General features: G+C 46.8%; 1 pseudogene; it reads left to right on the plus strand.

Annotated features, from left to right (window-relative positions):
• On the plus strand, positions 1-900 carry LOC117096525 (annotated as a pseudogene).
• The last annotated feature ends 4,141 nt before the right edge of the window (positions 901-5,041 follow it).

Below are 5,041 nucleotides of genomic sequence, written 5' to 3' on the forward strand. Positions count from 1 at the left end.
ATGTTGGTGCTCCTGTTCTCCGGTCTTACCATCCTGTCCTAGCGAATCATGCACATGAAAGTGCTCATCCAGGTGGGATATGAGCCTCTTCCCCCAACAGGAGAAATATTTTGGGGTGGCAAGTATGTCAGCTTTCTTGTTTCTTTTGTTATGCTCTGAACATTGCCAGCATTGACAGGAAGCATGGGTTGCTCACAGGCTAAACTCCATGACTGCATCCGGGGGTCCTTGGAACTGTGGTCCATGGTAAAGTTTTACAGCATTACCAGGAGTGTGACAAGGGTGAGAAGTTAGGACCTGGATATGAACAAAAAGAAATCTCATCTTCCTTTGACCAAATCATCAAGGAAACAACTCAAGAGATGATCGCTTGTTCAGCTGCTGCCCTCATCACGTCCCTTCCATGTGCTCACTCTAAGATCTATGGCACAATTCACTGGGAAAGAATCCAAGTTCTGTGGACTTTGTGACACCATACTAACCATTTATCAGAAAGAGGGTATCCTAGGATTTTTCCCAGGTCTTGTTCCTCACCTCCTAGGTGACATCATTTCTTTGTGGCTGTGTGACTTACTAGCCTACCACCTTGTTGATACCCATGCAATGGACAGTGAGGTTTCCACCATGAATGAAATGAAGAGTTATTCTCAAGCTGTCACAGGATTTTTTTGCCAGTATGTTGACCTATCCCTTTGTGCTTGTCTCCCATCTTATGGCTGTTAACAACTGTGGTCTTGCTGGTGGACGCCCTCCTTACTCCCCAATATATACTTCTTGGATAGATTGCTGAGGCATGCTACAAAGAGAGGAAATATGAGCCTAGGAAATAGCTTGTTTTTCCAGACACAAACCCTTTGGGAAGAGAAGACTTATTGTTGTGACCTGAGAATGTTAATTTGAAGATGTGGGGCAGGGACTGTGACATTTCTATAGTTTCAGATGCACAGGATTAAGGGAGAGAATGTTGATTTGTATATAATTTGGCATGCTTTCTAAATAATCATTTACTCTCGGGGAAAAGCAGAAATGCATCCTGGGTCTCAGGGACAAACATATTAAGGCTCTTTATATAATTTCACACATTACAGATATTATAGGATAATTTTCAAAAATAGGAGGCTGAGGTCGGAGGATTGCCTGAGCTCAGGAGTGAACCCGGGAGGAGTTGGAGGCTGCAGTGAGCTATGATTTCACCACTGCACTCCAACCTGGGTAACAATGAGACCCTGTCTGAGGGAAAAAAAAAATCAAAAATAGGTAAAACCATAACTCTTATACTGATATTAACTCATGTTAAAAAACAAGGTTTCACTTGGGCCACAAAACAAGACCTGATCTCTACAAAAAAATAAAATTAGCCACGTGTGGTGGCACACATCTGTAGTCCCAGCTACTCGGGAGGCTGAGGTGGGAGGATCATTTGAGCCTAGGAAGTTGAGGCTGCAACGAGTTGAGATCGCCCCTGCACTCCAGGCTCAGTGACAAAGCAAGGCCCTGTCTCAAAAAAAAAAAAAAAAAAAAATTCCTCCCTTTTTTCTTTTTTAGAGACATAGTCTCGCTCTGCCACCCAGGCTGAAGTGCAGTGGCGCAATCTCAGCTCACTGCAAGCTCTGCCTCCCGGGTTCACGCCATTCTGCCTCAGCCTCCCAAGTAGCTGGGACTACAGGCGTGCCCACCACCACGCCTGGCTAATTTTTGTATTTTTAGTAGAGACGGGGGTTTCACCCTGTTAGCCAGGATGGTCTTGATCTCCCGACCTCGTGATCCGCCTGCCTCGGCCTCCCAAAGTGCTGGGATTACAGGTGTGAGTCACCATGCCTGGCCCTCTTGTTTTTTTTTAAACTTCCATGCATCAAGCAATTCATGTTTGTTTGTTTTGAGACGGAGTCTCACTCTCACCCAAGCTGGAGTGCAGTGGTGCCATCTTGGCTCACTGCAACCTCCACCTCCCGGGTCCAAGCGATTCTTCTGCCTCAGACTCCCAAGTAACTGGGCTTACAGGCGCATGCCACCATACTTGGCTAATTTTTTGTATTTTTAGTAGAGACGGGGTTTCACCATGTTGGCTAGGCTGGTCTCGAACTCCTGACCTCAAATGATCCACCTGCCTTGGTCTCCCAAAGTGCTGGGATTACAGGCATGGGCCACCACATCCAGCCATGCAATTCATTTTTTTGAGACGAAGTCTCACTCTGTTGCCTGGGCTGGAGTATAGCAGCGCGCGATCTTGGCTCACTGCAACCTCCGCCTCCCCGGTTCAAGTGATTCTCCTGCCTCAGCCTCCCAAGTAGCTGGGATTACAGGCGTATACCACCATGCCCAGCTAATTTTTTTTTTTTTTGAGATGGAGTCTCGCACTGTCTCCCGGGCTGGAGTACAGTGGCACAATCTCGGCTCACTGCAACCTCCACCTCCCAGGTTCAAGCGATTCTCCTGCCTCAGCCTCCCGAGTAGCTGGGATTACAGGTGCCTGCCACCACACCCGGCCTTAATTTTATATTTTTAGTAGAGACCAGGTTTCACCATATTGGCCAGGCTGCTCTTGAACTCTTGACCTCAGGTGATCCGCCTGCCTTGGCCCCTCAAACTGCTGGGACTACAGGGGTGAGCCCAGCCGCAATTCATTTTTATTGCACATTTTGCTCTTAGGTTGGATTGATAATTTTATTATCTTTACCATTTAGTAGTGATAACATAAACTTGTTTGACTAGTCCCTCAGTTTTCTTTTTTTTTCTTTTTTGAAACAGAGTCTTGCTCTGTTGCCCAGGCTGGAGTGCAGTGGTGGGATCTCAGCTCACTGCAAGCTCCACCTCCCAGGTTCACCCCATTCTCCTGCCTCAGCCCCGCAAGTAGCTGGGACTACAGGCACCCGCCACCACGCCTGGCTAATTTTTTTTTTTTTTTTTGAGACAGAGTCTCGCTCTGTCGCCCAGGCTGGAGTGCAGTGGCCGGATCTCAGCTCACTGCAAGCTCTGTTCCGGGTTCACACCATTCTCCTGCCTCAGCCTCCCGAGTAGCTGGGACTACATTCATTAGCTGGGACTACAGGCGCCTGCCACCTCGCCCGGCTAGTTTTTTGTATTTTTTAGTAGAGACGGGGTTTCACTATGTTAGCCAGGATGGTCTTGATCTCCTGACCTCGTGATCCGCCCGTCTCGGCCTCCCAAAGTGCTGGGATTACAGGCTTGAGCCACCGCACCCGGCCAATTTTTTGTATTTTTACGGAGATGGGGTTTCACCATGTTAGCCAGGATGGGCTTGATCTCCTAACCTCATGATCCGCCCGTCTTGGCCTCCCACAGGCATGAACCACTGCGCCCGGCCTAGTCCCATCAATTTTCAAACTAGCTTTATTTACTAAATATCCCAGATCATGTAAACTAAAAAGCGTTTGGATTAGTTTCTATTTTTCTTAAAATTTTGGTAATATTTAGCTTGTATGAATGCTCATTTACCTCCCTCTAAGACCAAAAATCCTTTTATGACACCACAGACAAAACAGACATCTTCAAAGAAGGGTACAATTTGAATAGAACTCCTTTAAGGGATTTAAAAAATTTAGGCCAGGTGCAGTGACTCACTGTAATCCCAAGATTTTGGGAGGCCGAGGTGGGCAGATCACTACATCAGGAGATCGAGACCACCCTGGCCAACATGGTGAAACCTCGTCTCTACTAAAAATACAAAAATTAGCTGGGTATGGTAGCTCGCACCTGTAGTCCCAGCTACTCAGGAGGCTGAGGCAGGAGAATCGCTTGAACCTGGGAGGCGGAGGTTGCAGTGAGCTGAGATAGCGTCACTGCACTCCAGCCTGGCGACAGAGTGAGACTGTGTCTCAAAAAAAAAATAATAATAATTCAGTTAGTAATACTGAATATGGATATATATAATATTCAAACATACATACATACATATACACAAATATAAACACATAAACATAAAAACACAAATATCTTATAGCTTTCATTCCAAAATGGTAGTTGTGAGTCAGTAAAACACAGTAACACAAACTCACTGGTTTCTTTCTCTCTCTCTCTCTCTATATATATATATGTACTTTTTTTTTTTTTTTTTTTTGAGGCGGAGTCTTGCTCTGTCGCCCAGGCTGGAGTGCAGTGGCCGGATCTCAGCTCACTGCAAGCTCCGCCTCCCGGGTTCCCGCCATTCTCCTGCCTCAGCCTCCCAAGTAACTGGGACTACAGGCGCCCGCCACTCGCCCGGCTAGTTTTTTGTATTTTTAGTAGAGACGGGGTTTCACTGTGTTCGCCAGGATGGTCTCGATCTCCTGACCTTGTGATCCGCCCGTCTCGGCCTCCCAAAGTGCTGGGATTACAGGCTTGAGCCACCGGGCCCGGCCCTTTTTTTTTTTTTAAAGAGATGGAGTCTTCCTGCTCTATTGCCAGGCTGGTACAGTGGTCCAATCTCAGCTCAATGCAACCTCTGCCTCTTGGGTTCAAGCGATTCTCCTGCCTCAGTCTCCCAAGTAGCTGGAACTACAGGCATGTGTCACCACACCTGGCTAATTTTTTTTGTATTATTAGGAGAGACGGGTTTCACCATATTGGCCAGGCTGGTCTCAAACTCCTGACCTTGTGATCTGCCCGCCTCGGCCTCCCAAAGGGCTGGGATTACAGGGGTGAGCCACCACACCTGGCCCCAAAAAAAGACTTTAAAAAGAGTTTTCATTTGCCTAGTTTCCAAACAGTTACATTTTTTCTCTTTTTATCCTTAGATGGTTGTTTTTGCAGGATTTTGAGTCCCTTTAGGGGAGGGAGCCCTAATGTTTAAGTGACTGAAGTGCTGAAGTGGAAAAAGTTCTAGCAGGTTGGATAGAAGGCCAGAGTGGCCTGAATGGGGACATATCAAAGGAATCAAGGAAATTGGAGGAAATATCAAAGGTGGCAAAAGGAGGAAAGGGGAGCAAAAGCAACTAGAAAGGAGAAATCTCAGAGGGGCTTGTTTGGGGAGACTGCAAGTTTCCCAAAGAACCCAATGAAGTTGTCCATTATCCTTAGCAAAAATCATGGCAATATGGAAAGG

The sequence above is a fragment of the Trachypithecus francoisi genome, unplaced genomic scaffold (genome assembly GCF_009764315.1).
Source record: "Trachypithecus francoisi isolate TF-2019V2 unplaced genomic scaffold, Tfra_2.0 Lachesis_group14, whole genome shotgun sequence".
Taxonomy (NCBI): Eukaryota; Metazoa; Chordata; class Mammalia; order Primates; family Cercopithecidae; genus Trachypithecus; species Trachypithecus francoisi.